This window comes from Crocodylus porosus, unplaced genomic scaffold (assembly GCF_001723895.1).
Source record: "Crocodylus porosus isolate Cpor-Errol unplaced genomic scaffold, CroPor_comp1, whole genome shotgun sequence".
NCBI lineage: Eukaryota > Metazoa > Chordata > Crocodylia > Crocodylidae > Crocodylus > Crocodylus porosus.
Window position 1 is genome coordinate 43,964,041 of NW_017728886.1, and position 17,874 is coordinate 43,981,914.

General features: G+C 42.3%; 1 protein-coding gene and 1 long non-coding RNA gene across 9 annotated transcripts in view; one reads left to right on the forward strand and one right to left on the reverse strand.

The window, feature by feature from the left end:
* Positions 1 to 17,874, forward strand: part of PPP1R9A (protein phosphatase 1 regulatory subunit 9A) — a 238,152-nt gene that overhangs the window by 73,736 nt on the left and 146,542 nt on the right. The gene's annotated exons all lie outside the window — the stretch shown is intronic.
* Positions 1 to 17,874, reverse strand: part of LOC109308994 — a 39,380-nt gene that overhangs the window by 2,840 nt on the left and 18,666 nt on the right. For both annotated transcript variants that reach the window (XR_002100759.1, XR_002100758.1), the window contains exon 2: positions 11,637 to 11,819. This is a non-coding gene — a long non-coding RNA (uncharacterized LOC109308994). The remainder of the gene's footprint in view (positions 1 to 11,636; positions 11,820 to 17,874) is intronic.

A 17,874-nucleotide genomic window follows, 5' to 3' on the forward strand; every position in this document is an offset into this window, starting at 1 on the left:
ATGCTTATCTTTAATTTTCATTTAAAGAGTGTTATGTTACGGTTCAAGACATTATGTGCCTAAAAGGCAGAAACTTTTAAGTTAGTTTTACTTTTAGTTAGTTTTAGTATCTCAGTCTTGTTTCATGTCTACATAGTGAGCCACCTCCTAAAAAAGGAATGTTCTAACTTAAGAATCTACTTGGTATATCTGGATGCTCTGCTTATGAACAAGAGGATGTTAGGAACAGGAATCAGAGATCATCACCCAAATTCCCCTGTTCCTTAGTGTTACCCAAACTTAAGTTTTGTTCTGACCATTGTCAACACATTATGAAGAAAAACTTATTTTAAGATTATATAAGGAACTTTGTATGGAGGTTATTTTGTAGAAGTGGTCCCACAAATAGTTGAGTTTTTCATGCGAGGGGATTTTTGAATCACTTCTTGCTATTTACAGACAGCAATGGACTGGTAGTTGGTATAGAGCTCTATAGAAGCAAGAGAGTTCAAAGTACAGCTATTAATCTGTCTAATGAATAAAAACCTTTGTAAGAGCAAAACATTTTGAAAAGGAGCAAGGAACAAGTTCCTGCATACTCAACGGATCTGATTACCATGGGACAATTACAGTAGGCTATTGTAGAGTGGGAAAAAAGGCCTTCAGAAACTTACGAACTTTAATTAACAACTGGAAAACGGGTTTAGTTTTTGTCAATATTCAGTTCAGGTTTAATTTTCAGATCAACTTTTAATTTTACTTGTTTCTGCATAGTAGAATGCATGTGCTTACCCCCTGCTTTCTCCTACATTTGTAGGTTTTGTTCAAGTTTAAAACCCATGATTTATTTTTTTAGGTGGGCCAGTACATTTTTAAGAACACAGTTGTGGGGAGTAATAGCCCAAAGTTGGTCTCCTCTTTTTCTTTTCATTTTTTTCCCCCAATTTTTGTTTTCTCTTCTTTTATATGGATGTTTCAGCTAGGGATGCTCAGAAAGAGGAGCTGACATAAAAAGTTACATCTTCCTACTGTCTGCAGCAGGAAGGAGCAGTATGAGAACTGCCCTGGTTTGGGATATGAGGAGGTATACTGGAAGAGAGAGCCATAGGTGACTGGGTGGGGGGGAAGGGGGAGGCACGTGCCCCCCTGACAGGGCCATGCTGCCTGTCAGTGCCGGCATCTGCAGGTGCCCTGCCCAGACTCAGGAGGCACCAGTCACCCATGGAGAGGGCTATCTTATTGGTGAGATTTGACCTTGACAACTGATTACATGAAAAAACAAACACTGACAATGGCCATAACCCAGGGATCCTATCTGGTCTACCTGTCCCATTGCAGAGATGTACCAAATTCATTAGGCTGTAATGTTCTTGTGGCAATCCTTTATTCTGCTAGAAGAGACTTGACACTTTCTGCCTCTCTTCAACCCTATTTGAAGCGTTCTTTGCAGTACACAATTGTATCATGGTAAAACATAACCGTAACAGCGTGTTCTGAATATGGCTTTGCATGCTAAAACAACTGTAACAACATATTCTGAATGTGGCTTTGCAATCAGTTTAGGCAACAGCATGCAGTATGTCAGCTAGTCCCAGGTAAATGAAAGTTTGCCACTGCAAGGAGTTTGTGTGTTTTTAAAATAGAGGTAGGTTGATCTACTTTCCCAAAATCTAAACTTTCCCAAAGATTGTACTATATAATTAATACCACCCTTTAAAAATATCCTCACACACTTAAATCCAACATTCCAAAAATTCTTACATAAGAAGCACTTCAAACTCCCTGTTGTGGCCATATTGCTGGAAAATGCTGTGATTTGTGACAACCATTATGTGAAATCTAATATAACATTGTAAATCTGCTTTTATTTTGAGACTAATATTGCTGCCCTAGAATGTTAGTGTGAGTATCATCTATTGAATAGTAACTCTTCTGATGTTACACTACTAGGTTCAGTAAATTCTACTGATTTACATTCCTTGAAATTTCATAGCCATATTTACAGATGACTTCCACTATCATCTACAAGCTGAGAAATGCCAATTCTAATGCTAAAATTATATTTTCAACTATATTTTATAGTGTATGGTAGGCTCTTTGTGTAAAGGAAAGGTAAGGTTTGGTTTTCTCTTGAACCTTAACCAAATGGTAAACTTCAGTTGCTTCTCAAGCTTTGTTTGTTTAGAGACTGTTAACTGAGAAATGAAGATACACTTTATAGCTTGACAAAAATGGCTTGTGGGAAGAGTTCAGATTAGAAGGATCACCTGATTCAAAATGGTGCTTTTAAGAAGCCACTCTGGCACTTTGCACTCTTCATCCATTTTGAAATGAATTTCTACATGAGGTACCATACAAAGAGTAATTTCTCTCTGAGAGCTACCAGGTGAAACAGCTTTAGAGAAGTATATTAAAGAACTGAAGTGGTGCCACGCCTGAGGTCACAGGTGAATTGTACGTGAAAGGATGAATGCACTTGGCTAGTCTTTCAGTAGTGAAAATCTTTTTATACTGACAAATATAAAAAAAAAGCTTTAAAATTCTGTTTTTCCTCCCATCTCAAATATTGGCAGAACAGGTTGTCTGCAGGATTCTTCTGAAACAGAACAGTCTTTAAAAGCTTCTTCACTACTAGCATGAGATTAGAGGAGCACTCCCCAGTCTATTTTAAAATAACCAGTAAGTGTTATACAATAAAGTATTCTGTCTCTTCTTCACTCCCAGTGACATCCTATACTCTGTTTTGTGTGTTTTACAATCTCTGAGGAAAAGTCAACTGTTTTTGTAAGGAAATTCCCCCTGCTGTCTACACCTAGTAGTATGCATAGTGGCTTCATTATTCAACTCTAACATGTATGAATGTCTGTTTCTTTACCTAAGTAGTTTTCTGAGAAGCAGTTCACAGGCTGTGTGTCTCTGCTGCTGGAAAAGATGACATCAGTGATGATAAAAAGTGACATTTTAGAAACAATTTACTGGCTTTGTGTGAAATTCTTGTTCCCTTGAGGTCAACAGCAATAAATTTCACTTCTGGTGTTAACCAGTTATTAAAATGGTATAGCATTATGTCTTCATAACAGACAGTTATTTCTGCATGCCAATGGTGGCACGTCGTGCATTTTTAGGAGTTGCCAGCATAGGACGGGGAAACTTGTATCACTGAGAAATTGGAATGACCTCCATTATCTGAGGCATCCCGCAGCAGAAAGGAGTGGTATAGTATTTCAAGGAAGTTGGAAAGTTGTATCTAATAATTACATCACTTCATCTTTTCTTTGCACTGCATAGTTATGACAGCTCCAGCTTGAATTTTGCCTTTATCTGAATGCATGAAATCTCTTTTCATTTTCTTTTTCTGACCCTTTGTGACACAAGTGAAGCATGTCCATTTATTGCCTATATCCAACGTAACCTCAAAGGTAGACCTGTGGTGAGTTCATCTCATTAAGGTGAAAGAGTTTGTGTGTCAGCAAAATTCAGTCTCATTTCTGTCTTTGGCAAGATCTATGAGCAAAGGTCCTTCCTGCCAACCTGAGTATAGTGTGTAGGGAATCAAGGGAGTGATTACCTTTATCTGTCTGTTTCTTCTTCCTTATTATAGCATTTCTCATGGATGTCAGAAGGACTTGCTTTCTTTGTTCCACTTATGCTGATTGGCAGTCTTTTTTTCTATCCTTTTTGGCCTTAGTTTAGGTTTTTTTTGTCTTTCTTAACTGCCAAGGGTGGAAGCGGGGGCCTGAGTTTTGCAATATGTGTACACCCATGACTGTTGAGTGCCCACACATCTGACATCGGGATAGTGGCACCCATGATTTATCAGCTAGTAGGCTACAGGGAGTACCAGCCAGCAGCTAGTTTGCTTTAGGGAGACTCTGTAAGTATTGTTTTCTCCCTCCCTGCTATTGTAGCGGTTTATCTTGGCTCCTAGCCTCTGTCCTCTGCGCTGTTGTCTTACTCTGCTGACTGTAGCAGTTTAATTGTGCCCTTGTGCCTGCCAGTTGTCATCTAGGGGGACGTTTACTTGCACCTGTAAATGCAGCAGTAGCAGAGATAACTAAGTTGCAGCACTGATGGCTGTTTCTTCCCAGATTGACTGGAAGTAACAGATGGTGGGGAAAGGAGGGATGAGATGGGAATTGTGTTCTAACTGGAGATGAAGAAGGTGAAGAAAGGACATTCTCAGATGAAACCTCTGGTCTGGCAGTGATGTTTTTACACAGGATTTCTGAGTGGATGGAGAGCCATATAATGTGTCACCTTGCAGCCCCAAATGGGAAGAAGTCTTTTATACGGTCCTCAGGTTTCCCAGTGACAGAAGTGATAATCTATAAGAAAGTGTCAGGCTCTTCTGATGTTGGCTTTTTAAGAAGTATTGAACTCCTTGTGCTGAATAAACAAGGCTTGACTCCTCTTCGTTGTTCCTTGGAGGCATATCTGGTTTTGGCAAGAACTACAAAGCTCCTAAAGGGCTTCCAGTTCAGAAGTCCATCCAATAAATGTATAATTCACAAATACATGGATCCAACTCCTCTTTTATCCACAAATGTGATTTTTTCATAGCAATTAGCAGCATTATCTTACATGAAAAGTAATATTGATAAAATATTTATTTTAGCTATTTTTCTGTTGTGGAAACTGGGTAGAAGAGCCAGTTATTTAAAGCTGTCAGCAAGCACTTCATGATTCATTAATGGTCAGCAGACCACAGTTTTGGAACAATGAAAGCAGGACATTTGTTTTATAGTAATTAGACAATTGGTATTTGTATTCCAACGTGTTTTGTCGGACTCAGTCAGGTGCAGTTTCATTTGGTGCTTTACAAATGAATGGAAAAAGAAAATCCCAAAGAGTTTATAGGTGTCAACATATGTTTGATTTAGGCAAACGATTATTAATTAATGAGTTAATTCTTCAGGGTTGTGTTCTTGCAATAGCATGAAACTAATTGTTTATATGTTGGCATTTTTGTTATCTACGCTTTGTATATATACTTGTTTTATATGCTTTATAACTGAAAGTAAATTGAAAAATGGTAATGGTGATTCCTGACAAAATTCACATTGCAGTGGGAAGGGAGAGCATGTAAAATTCACGGAAGAAATGAAGGGGGTGCAGTTCTTAAAATGAGAAGTAATGATTCTCATAAATGTGCAGGGACCAAAATGTAGTAGTATTACCACCATGGTCTCATTGGTGCATTTGAAGGGCTGAGATTAAGAGGTTGCTACCAAAATGCTTTAGAAGGAGTACGCAGCTTTATCCTTTACTTCAAGGAAAGTTACAGTTAAGGTGCATTTCACAGGGGGAAAGATCATTTTACATCCATGTGGGATTTCTTGAACCTTTATTTGCAGCATGTGGTTCCGACCAGTGCCAGAGATATAGTTCATCATTTCAATTCCTTTTGAGTGTGTACTGCGTGGATCCTACACAGAAACTCTTCACCATGACTTTGTGCGAGGACTTAACTGTGCAAAAATAATACATAAATGAGGATTTATTTTAAATAAAATACCAGTCTGTTTATTCTCTAAAAGTGTTTCCCAACTGGTGTGCTGTGACACAGTGGTATACCGTCAGAAATTAACAAGTGTGCTGTGCAATTTTGCCACAGCAATGAGCTACAATGAGCTCATAAGTATGGGGGTGGGGGAATACCTTAACAGGTGTGCTGCAAAAATTATTAATTTGTGTGCCTGGGGCTGGAAAAGGTTGGGAAACACTGCTCTAAAACTTCTGCTTCGGTTATAAATATAACATATGCATTTATCATTTTCTAAAGCTATAACTGTAGATACTTTTTACAGGTAGCTTTTAGTATACAGTAAAACTTTGTTCGAAACGCAGTGGTCTAAAAAATATGGACTTTGAAATAAATGGGTTTGAAATAAATGTACTGATGGTAATTTGCATCGGTACCTACATACAGAATTAATTAACCCACATGTGGATCTTACTAACCAATAAGAACACAGCAAGAAGTTATCTCAGTGGCTAATTAAGCAGATTGCATGGCATGTAGCACATGGAGTTCCTAGTATAGGCCAACAGCAATGATCTAGGTGGCCATTTTCTTCTGCCTCAATCAATCTAAATGCAGCACTGTCCCACAACACCCCCCTGATCCCACCAAATCACCCGTGGACCTGGCATCCCCCATCTTGCTGACGTCTGATCCTGCCCCCGAGCATACATATATCTGGGGCTGCTGACCCCACCTCCTGCCCCTGCAGATTCCCCTGCACCCTGGCACAAGCTGTCATAAGCCCCATGATTCTCCACCAAACTGCAGTTTTTCTAGGCTGATCCTTGGCCGTTCCATTTGGTCCTGCTCCCACACATGCTCCTGCGCCCATATCATAACGCATACAAAAACCTATCTTTTTGGCTGGAGAGTGACAACAGCTTTGGGGTAGCTAAAACTTTGAACTACCTGATACTGACCTAACAAGGTTTTATTGTATTGTGTTTTGCTTTCTAAACAAAGGTGAAGTAGCTAAGTATATTGAAGCAATGTGATAGATTTGACTCTTTTTCATAAAACCATAGTCACCACCTATACACATGCCGAACATCTGCTCTGACTTGTGCAGATTAGCATGCGTTTGAGCAGACTCGATTAACTGAGTTTGCTGGAGCGTGCTAATTAGCATGGTCTAGCAGCCTCCATGTCACTTGTATTTGGCATCCCTGCACTTCAAAATGGAAGTGGCGCGCTTTAACTAAAGCTCATTGAAGTTAAAGTGCTTCTACTGCCATTTGGAAGTGCAGGGATGCTGAATATATGTGATGCTGCAGACGCTTTAATTAGAACAGCTTTCAGAGCCACTCTGACTAAAGCGCTCTCTCTCCATCCCAGAGCACCTGTAAAGAAGCCCATTTTCTTTGGACATTGGTATAAAGCCACGGTGGCCAAACCACGGCTTGTGAAGCCAGCACAGTACTCATGGCTCTCTGGAAATGGCCCGAAGCCCTGCCCACTTCTCCCTGACGTGGCTCTTGGGGACAGCACAGCCTGGCACCTCCCACTGCTCTGGCTTTCCCTGCGGGGAGCATGCCCTGGGCCTACCTCTTCCCTCCTTTGCTCCCTCTGGTACTGCTGGCTCAGGCACTGGGCTGCTGGGGCAGAGGCTGCAGTTGCACTGCTTACCCTGCAGGGAAAGCTGGAATGGTTTGGTGGTGCAGGGCATGGGAGTCACCTCTACTCTGGGTCACTCAGCAGCCTTCCCCACCCCCACTCTCCAGCTTTTGAACTTTGGTGGAGGATCGGATGTGGCTCCTAGGGTGAGTAACTGGCTACCCCTGGCATAAAGCAATAGTGTTGGTCCTTTTTTGGCTCAGTGGGGTCAGTCTGTGGGCTAGATTCTGTCAGTGATCCCAGTGCAGTGCACCATATCATGCTCATGGCCTTGGCCCCGGCCTCATACATTGGATTGGACATAGGCCCTGGCCCCAGCCTCATATGTGCAGGATCAGGACTACCACTGCAGCCCTGACCCCAGCCAAAGCTGTACCTCCAACTCTGAATAAACTGGATCAGGCCTGCTGCCCTGGCCTTGATCTTGGTCTCCTACACATGCCAGATCAGGTCCCCCATTCCACCTCAGGCCCTACACAACAGTTTAGGCTCACAGTCCTAGCCACATGCTCACTGGATCTGGACTCTTGCCATGGTCCCACACAGGCTGGCCAGGATCTGGAGCACAGGTCCATGTAATCTGGCCCACAAAGCTTGGAAATGGAGTGGTAGAGGATGGTAAAAGTGTTAATTGTGATCACTTCTTCATTTCCAAATTTCTGTACCCTTGCAGAGTGCTGTGGGCCACATCACATGACTCTGCAGACTGCATCTGGCCCATGGTTGAGCACTCTTGGCATACAGTATAAAACAACAACCTTCTTTAGTGTAGGAGGCCTGCCTCTGAGCTAAAAAAGATCTACTGGCATTTTTAACATACCAAAAAAATGAATCGGTACATTAGGGAATAATAAGATTAACTAATATTTGATGCCGTAAATAAATTTTAAAATAGCAGTTGCAGTATTTACATACTCTAAGTTAATCCTGAAGCAATAGCTTTATATATATGAAGTAAACCAGTTGTTTTTTCCCCACATCTTATTTAATGTTATACTTAGGAATATGTCAAGGCATGATTAGAATTGTCTCTAAATATTTTTTCATATTGTCTTAATATAGAAGACAAATGTTCTATATTAAGAAATTTTGAAAGTATTTAACTGTAATAAAAAGTTTGTTTAATTACTTTTAAAGAAGTTTGTTGCAAAACTTTGGCATTTGGAAAAAGTGTACTAGTTTGAACAGATATCACTGGGAATTTATTTTTATAGAATATTCATATACTACAAATTGAGAATGTGTACAAGTGTTATATTTCTACTGGTAGAATCATAGTTCCCTTGGTAGAAATCCTAGGTATAGAAAAGTGCATGCAGTTTAAGAAATGGTGACTCCAGTAAAAAAATAAACTGACTTCAATGAGGTAAAAGTAGTCCTTGGTAGAGTTTCAGCCAAGGGAGTGAACCCATTTATCTTACTGATAGGAGCTGCAGTGCTAGCATCCGGCATCCCACCATGCCCTGCTCCCACGACCTCCCTCCTACCACCTTCCCCATGGCTCCAGGGAAATGATATAAGACTTTTGCTGTACTCTACTCCTGCAGCCCAGCACAGACCACTCCTCTGACAGCTTTGGATCCAGGAAAGCCTAGCCCCTCTCCATAGCCCCATGGATGCGCAGCTATGTGCCCTGCCACCCTCAGGAAGTGGGGAAGCTGACCCACTAGCATCACACCTGGCAACACCCAATCTTGTAACATCAAACTTGACCCACCAGTCCCTGACCCTGACCTTCCAGCACTCGACCTGGACCTGGCAACACTGGACTTGACCTTCCAACACCTGACCCAGAGGTGTAACTAGTGATTTCTCTACCCTCAGCAAGGATTGGAGGGAGGTAGGGGGTGTTTTGCTAAGCACCTGGGGGTAGTGGTGGAAGGAAGATGCAGGCAGGAGCAGGGTTTTACTTCAGAGCGGCTGCTGTTGCTGCTATCAGGGTTGGCTCCCTGAACGCTGCCTCATTGAGGATGGGGCCAGTGCCAGCTCCCTGCATAGTACTTTGTTGGGGCCAGGGCTGGTGTTGGCTTCAACTACCATCTCTGGCTCTGGCTGCTGGGGTGAGGGCTGACGCCCCCTTCAAATTGATGTCCAGGATTGGTGCCCTCCTTGCCCTGCTTTAGTTATACTACTGCTCCAGCTCTGCAACATCTGACTTTCCAGGACACAACCCGGCAACGCACAAACTCTCAACCCGCTAACACCTGATCTGCCGGCACCTGAATCCCAACCCAGCAGCTCTAGAGCCACCAACACCTGACCCAGACCTGGCAGTACCTGATCTGCCAGCAGCTGATTTGACCTAGCAACATCTGACCCTAATTAGACTCGCTGGACCTGAGCTTTTTGGCTGCTGCTAGAAGCATAGGGATGCACTGCAGGCTGCTGGAGGGGAAACTGATAGTCTTGAAAAGATAGCAGACATGGGTGTGCTTTGCGAAAACCTGACAGGTGGGAGGGTGCGTTGTGAGTAGGAGTTCCCGGGCTGGGGGCAGGGGGTATGGTCCCCTGGGGCAGCCAGCTAGTCAGCCCTGATCTGTGCCATTGGCTGCTGTCAGTTGTCTCTGGCAGCCAGAGGAGCCTGTAAAGCATGCTGGGATGCATACACTGGGGTCCTCTGATAGGGTGTTAGCAGCCCTAGCTGTATGCAAACCATCCACCTACTCCCTGTAATGTTTGTACAGTGTTCTCCAGGTTTTCCTACCTGGAGGATAAAAGTGGGAGAATTCTCTCAGATTTTTTGAACACTTGTAGGTACTCCGAGTCTCAGTGTCTATTTTGGTGTACAGAGTCAATGCATATAATGAAACTGAATTCTTGGTAACTCACCAGAATAACCCACATCTTGTAAGGCAATTTGAATTGCTGAATTAACAAAATAGTGAGATGGGAGCCATAAAACAATGATAATTTACTAGTCAAAAAGAAGAATGTCATCTCACTAGGTTAACCACATTTGAAAATTATCTTATGTATCACATTAAAATCACAGTATTTACTGATTAATAATAAAGAAGTTACAAAGCAACTGAGAAAAATAATTACTCCATTTTGCATGTGGCATATGCTTTAGCTCAAGTACATGCATGTTCATGTAGAAGTACTGTGCGTTTTCTATTTTTGATTTTTTTTTTTTGTATCATATAAATTTTATATGTTTCTTATAGGCTTCAAAATGTTATCTTTCAGGTTTGTCTTTCAGATTTTTGCATGTGTTTATTCCCCTATCAGGGAATAAGTAAAAGCAGAAGAACAATGTGGAAATAGTAGTGTTTACAATATAAATCCAGTTCTCAGTGGCCAATGCATTCAGATTTCTTGTGTGATTAGGAGAGATTATCCAGCTAAACTAAAAGTACAATACAGTTTCTGTACTGAAGTGCAGAAAATTTATATTGATTTGTGCTATTAAAATCCTCCCTCATTTAGAGGGAGAGTGAGGAGACTAGGGAGGGACAAGGAGCTGTTCCTGGTGTCAAATAATACAAAAGGGAATTAAACACTTGTATATACAGACATTTACTTTTGTGCTGCTTAGGTTCAGACAAAAATAATAATGATATAATCCTCTTATTAACTATTCTTTGCATTCAAACATCTAAAATAGATTCTTGATTTTGGAATTGCTCATAGCTGCAGGAGAATTTTACTTTTTTGTGCAGGTGGCAGAACTGAGCAACAAAAGGACTTGGCAAGATCACTGTTTACTAAGCTACCTATCTACATCTTTAAATATGAATGTTGTTTATTTGTATGTGCCTTAGGTTATAAGGACTTTGTGGTCTAACCGGGAAAAGTAAAGTTTATATGGGGGGACCAGACTCTGCTTCTTGCTGGGCCAGCAAAGCATATACTTCACAGGGTGTTCTGAAATTTTGTTGGATGCTGCAGAGTGGTGTCAGTTCAGGCTTTTCTCCAGACTTCTTGGCTACCTCCTCACTCTTGAAACCACTGTTACCCCTTTTCAGGCATTATTAGTGCTATCCTCCAAAACTAAGGGGAATGGGGTTTGGGGTTTTTTTTTTTTTGCGGGGGGGGTTGTAACAGCTTTCCTCCTAGCCTTTTTCCACCAGACATTTATACCTGAAAGGTCAGTCAGAGCCAGCATTGAATGTTTATGTATGTTTTTGAGTAATGTGGCACTGATTAATTCTTAAAACGTCTTGTTATTGATACCTCCACAGATGTAACTTGGTCTGCTGTTGCTTTCCTTATCTGTAGCTGGTCAGTTCTTTCTTTTAAAAGAATCAGAGGTGATAGTTTTTATTAGACCTAGATATTTGCACAAAAAAATCTTTATTTGCAAGCACGCTCAACCTTCCTCAGGCTTAGAAGAATGTAAAAATTGTAAAATTTCTTCTAGGTGGAAATGAAATTTCATATTTCACAGGAGAGCTGAAGGTGTTATAAAATCTCCTGGTTGGAGTTGTTCATTTTGTGCAAATTAGGCTCAGATAAAAGTTAGAACAGTCTGTTTACTCTGATGTTGTCTGGTGGCAACTTTTAAAGGGGCACTTACCTAGGTTCTAGGATTTCACTAGTTGGGAATCCTTGAGACTGTATATATCTGCAAGTTTTCTGGGTGCTCTGTGATGTCAGATTTATGTGATCCTTTCTTTCTCCTCCAGTTACTTTGCTTTTTCAGTCAAAGAGTAATCCAATGCAAGGACAACATTCATTTTGCTTCAGTAATGCTTGAAACCTTAATGGCAAATGAGATGAATTTGGAAACAGAAAAAAATGCAACATATGGTAATTTCAATCTATTAATTGTTCCCCGTTTTATCTATGTGTGCCAATCCTGCTGAGTGTGCATGTGCTGTCTCCATGCAGATTAAGAGTCAGGCTTGACCAGTCAGTTTGGTCTATGGCTAAATGCTGGGTCCTTGGATGATTGCCAGGTTGTCCCAGCAGTAGTATAGTAGCTCCATATGCTCTCTCCACCCCACCCCCCGTCACAACACCTTAAAATCAAAATGGCAAAACTAGCAATTTATTTAATTACATTACTAAATTGGATCTCTCTGGGAGTTTGCTTGTAAATTAGATTCTTTTTTCTAGTAATGAGAGGTTGCTTTCTGTCTTTCCTGAGGCACCTCTCACTGAATTCCTGTTAGTTAGGTTTTCAAAATGATTGATTAGGAAATTGGAGAAGCAGTCAAGGCAGGAATTAAGAGAAGCAGTCAGGTGGGGTTCACTCTAAACACCTATTCCAGTGGCAGGAGAGGCCAAGCCATGAACCCCTAGGAGAGAGGGGGAAGATCGAGACTACTGCTGCCAAGAGGAAGCAATGAGTGATTGGTGACTCCCTCCTGCGGGTAATGGAGACATCCATCTGCCAGCCTGACCTGTTGGCTTGGAAGTTCTGCTTCCTGACAGGTTCCCACATCTGAGATGTCACAGAAAGGTTGCTTAGACTCATTTTGTCTTCTGACTAGGATCCTATGCTGCTCATCCATATGGGCACTAACGATAGTGGGTGATCTTGAGCATATCAAAAGTGGCTGCATGGTACTGGTTGCAAGGGTGAAGGGGATGGTAGCCCAGGTGGAGTTCTTATCCATCCTTCCAGTCAAGAGTCAAAGTCTAGCTAGGAGCAGACATATCCTGGAGATGAACACATGGCTGCCTATAAGCTATCACCAACAGAGCTTAGGCTTCTTTGGCCCTGGGGTGATGTTCCAAGAAGATGGAAAGAGATGGGATCCAACTGACAAAGAGGGAAGAGTGACTTTGCATACAGGCTTGCTAATCTAGTGGGCAGAGTTTTAAACTAGGTTTACCAGGAGATAGAGATAAAATCTCAGAATTAAGTAAAGACCTGGATACAAACTTTGCAAGGGTAATCAGCGACAAAAGCCTTAGCAATGTTCTCCAGGAGAGAACAGGACAGTTGGATACCTGAAGCATTTAAATACTCATGTGACAGCCATGGGAGACAAACAGGAAGAGTTGGAGCTCCTAGTACAATCTCAGAATTATGATGTAATTGAGATCATGGAGATGTGGTGGGATACTTCACATGATGGGAGTGTGGTCCTGGATGGGTATAGCTTGTTCAGGAGGGCTAGGCAGAAGAGAAAAGGAGGAATTGTTGCCCTGTATATAAAGGCAGTGTACATGTTCTGAGGTGCAGTATGAAGTGGTAGAAGTCGGGGGGGAGAACAGTAGGCCACCAAACCAGGAGGAGCAGGTGGATGAAGCCTTCTTTAAGCAATTGGTAGCAGCTTCCAAATCGGAGGACTTGATTCTCATTGAGGACTTGAATTATTAGGACATCGTCTTGGGAGGGAAACCCAGGAGTGCACAAGAATTTTTGGAGTATATTGAGAATAGTGTTTGGATAAAGATGGTAGAGAGACCAACTAGGGGAGAAGCGCTTCACAATTTGCTACTCACAAACAGAGAGGAATTGGTTGAGGATGAATGGACAGGAGATTAGTCAGGAATGATCCTGTCTTGAGTGGGGTGTTGGACTAGATAACTTTGAGGTCCCTTCCAGCCCCACTTTCCTATCATCCTGTTTCATTTATTATTATTAAGGAAAACATCATCTTTCTAAGAGTCTGCAGTATCTGCTCACATTTTTCTGTTAGAGGTATGGATTTCCAAAGCAAAAAACAAACAAACATGGACACAATATTGCTATCCAAAGAGAAGTCAAACCTTAGAGCTAAATTGATTCTGAAAACCACCTTTCATTTGTTCTTTGCCACTTAAACATCAAAAGGAAGAGAGCTTATTAAACATTAATATCTAAACGTAAACCCAAGGATGTGCACTTTAAAGTGAAGCCACAGGTTTAATTTCTTAATCCATTAGGGCACATTTGACCAGATCAACAACTATATCATGGGCTTTGGTCACATCTGATATAAAGATATATTTTTATTCTTCAGAAAACTGTCCCTCCCTTGGTCATCCTCGTCAGTTTAAATCCACAGTAGGATTAGCAGATGTGGAGAAGATAAAGAAAAAATATTTTTTCTTCATATCCACATTTATCAATCTGGCTGATTGCAGACCCTTTACTGTGTTTGTTATTGAACTGCTTGGAACATTTGTAAGGTCTTTTTTTTTTTAAAGGAGCCCTGCTGCATGAGTTCATAGAAAGGAAATTATACTGAGTGTCTACAATTTAGTAGCATTATTAGGAGGAACTTAATTCATGAGGTCTAAATACAAACAGTCAAAAAGCCCAAGGCAGAATCAGTTCAATCTAGGCAGCTCCCTCTAATCTGCATAGGTTGAACCGATAACCAAGTGAACTGACATTTAGTTTTCAATTGTGAAAGGCAGGGGGAGGCCTGCACTGACCCAGGCCAGTAGGCAGGGGATGCTAAAGCATGTCTTCCAGCCTGCTGGCCATTGCCAGCCCAGCCAAGTGTTCTCAGCTTCCTGTTGTCCCTCCACAGTGGGTTAAGGACACCCCTGTTCGGGTGCTGGCACACCTTGGGGGAGCCTCCCCATCAGATTTGCCTCAGACTCGCAGCAGCTGATGTAAAACCAGCTGTGGGGGAGCAGGAGAATTTCCCTCTGCTCCCTGAGCCTGTCTGAGTCTCATAGTAAAGCAAGCAGCTTTTGGGGTTTGGGAGGGGAAGAATTCCCTTCAGCTTCCTGGGGCTGCCCCAGGCTGAGGGACTTTGGACTGAGGTGAGGGAAACCCCCCCCAGGGCAGGAGTTCCCCCATGTCCCCATGCTGGGCTGCACGGGCAGGCACCCATCCAGGAGGACTCCTCCTCTCTTCCCCCTGGGCCAGCTGCTGAAGCAGTCTCCCTCCCAGAGCAGCAGCTGGGGAGGGGGAAGGGCTGCCAAGGGTCAAAAAGACCCCACCACAAAAGCTTTCCCTCCCCCCCATGTGCTGTGTAGACCCTGGCTAGGGGAGGCTGGGGGTCTGTTCCTCTGTCTGCCTTCCTCTGCCCCCATCCCCATGGGTTGATGGACTCAGGCAGGAAGTAGGCTAATGAGCAGAGGACTAAGATGGCCCCTGCTGCACTGGAATAGGCAGCATAGCCAAGGGCTGCAAAGCATCCTGGGATGCTGGGGGACTCTGAGTTAACTTGAACCAGGAAGGAATCTGGGACAGAATTTCAAGAAACTGGTTTGACCTAAATCAGTTAATTCTGATACTATATCCAACCAGGTATATCTTAAACTGGTTTTGGCCATTTTGAATGCAATTTCTGTGCACTGAACTTTTGTTCTGTTACAGGTTTAAATCAGTTTCTGATCACTTAAACCGGTTTGTGTGTAATTTCTGTTTCTAGCCCTGAAGAATTGATTGGTGTAGTTCTACCTCTTGTCTGCCCAGAAACAAACAGGGATAATAGGAAAATAAAATAAGGGGCAGATGAGATGACATTTATTATACTGTTTAATTTAATTCATGCTCAGACAAACAAAATTAATAGTAAAACGAAACTTAAATCAGTTTCTAACAGAATTCAGTCAGCTTAATTTAGGCACAGAATAAGTGTTTCTCTTTTTTAAAATAAGTATGTTACTGAGGTAAAACAATCTAATAAAAATAAGGATGTTGGTGCTTAAGATACATATTGGGTTCAATAAAACTTTCTCCACAGTGTAATAAAGCCATACATAAGATTGCTAGGCTAGCATGGTATTTTCTTTGACTCATGCTATTGGAGTTTTTCTGCAGTGAAACCAGCTAATAATTCAGTCCCTCTTCAAGCTACAAATCTCCTGGGCTCAGAGATGGACCAGGGCCCTGTGTCATTCTAGAGCTCTCTAGCCCCCTTCTGGCCCTGCAGCAGCGTTACTAAGCAGCTAGACATCAGTCGAGCCCTTCTGGCTGGCCCATATTACTCAGACCCAATTTTCAAGAGTACAATATAAATTCCCTCTTGGGAAATATTTTTTAGCATGGAACCTCATAGGAGATTGAGCATACTGGATGCTCATTTGCTTTAATTAAGCCGAATACTGATATATTTACCTTTTCTTTTTGAGGGAAGAGGGGGAAATATTAAAGCCATTTAAATCTGAATGCCAAGAGACATGTACCATAAGTGATGAGACCACACTTCTTTAAATAAAAAAGAGAGAGCATGCACATGTCTGGAAGTGTTATTGCATGTATTTACATATCCTTTTTCCTTCTGTCAAAAACTGCTAGTTTGCCAATAGGTGGGAGTTTCATAATCTGCTCTTCCCTGTGATTGCTGCATTTGGTTAGTGGTCTGTGCTTATCTAAGTAGGCACCCATGAGAACAGATGAATATCTATGACTATTCCCACTCAGATAAAAAAAAACCAATAATATTCATTTCTCTTTTAAATAACATTTTTGAATTGTGACACAAATTGACCAGAAGAATAAGAAAGAACAAAGATTTTATTTCTGGTCTGAATTTTCCTTTCATTTCCATCTCTCTTCACAGACTGTAATGGCATTTAAGAACATCCAATTTTTGTGACTCCTGGCAATATCTGTGTTCGGTGAGGGGTATAGAGTACATGACAGCTATACACGTAGCTGTTTGTGCTTGTTGCTACCACTAGATTAAACCAAGATTTAAAAATATTTAATATGCATACATTAAAACAGTAATACATTTTAGAAAGTTGAAATAATTTATTATATTCAACTAACATTTAACATTATATTTAACACTTGGAATTGATTTGTTCAGGTTCTATCCAAATGAGTCAGCCACATCTTTTTATTTTTAAGAATGCACTTTATAAGAATTGATCAAGTTACAGAAACACCTCCTAGCTAAAAGGGAGGTGTACACCCAATGGAAGGGAGGGGCCATCACCAGGGAGGAGTATACCTTGGTTGCTTGGGGCTGCAGAGGGGCAGTCAGGAAGGGCAAGGCAGAGATGGAACTGGGACTAGCTACCCAGATCAAGGACAACAAGAAGTCCTTTTTTAAATATGTAGGGGGCAAAAAGAAAGTACCGGGTAACGTGGGGTCTCTGCAAGACACGCTAGGAAATTTGGTTGTCACACCAGACAAAGCTAACCTATTTAACAATTTCTTTGCCTCCTTTTTTCTGAACAGGGACCGGATCAGTCCCCCCACCAGGACCCCCTCAGGCCCCAGTGGAGGCACACCCAGGACTAGGGTCAGTGAGGATCTAGTCAGGGAACTTCTGGAGGGACTGGATGTATTTAAATCAGCTGGTCCTGACGATCTCCACCCCTGAGTGCTGAGGGAATTAGCAGAGGTCATTGGGGGACCCCTGGCATGGCTTTATGAGCACTCGTGGTGCTTTGGTGTGGTGCCAGAGGACTGGAAAAGGGCCAGTGTGGTTCCCATTTTCAAAAAAGGGAGGAAGGAGGACCCAGGAATCTATAGGCCAGTTAGCTTACCCAGGATTGAGGTAAGACTTTTTGAGAGAATTATCCTGGTGCATGTCCGTGAGGGGCCTACAGGGGAGGTTATGCTTAGGGGCAACCAACATGGGTTCATTAGAGGCAGGTTCTGTCAGACCAACCTGGTGGCCTTCTATGACTAGGTCACAAAAGCCTTAGATGCAGGGGTAGCAGTGGACGTAGTCTTTCTGGACTTTCGGAAGGCCTCCGACACTGTCTCTCACCCCGTTCTCATTAAAAAACTGGGGGACTGTGTCGTCGACACCTACATAGTCAAATGGGTCACTAACTGGCTGGAGGGCTACACCCAGAGAGTGGTGGTGGATGGGTCAGTTTCTGCCCGGAGGAATGTGGGCAGTGGGGTCCCCTAGGACTCAGTCCTCAGGCCCGCGCTTTTCAACATCTTCATCAGCGA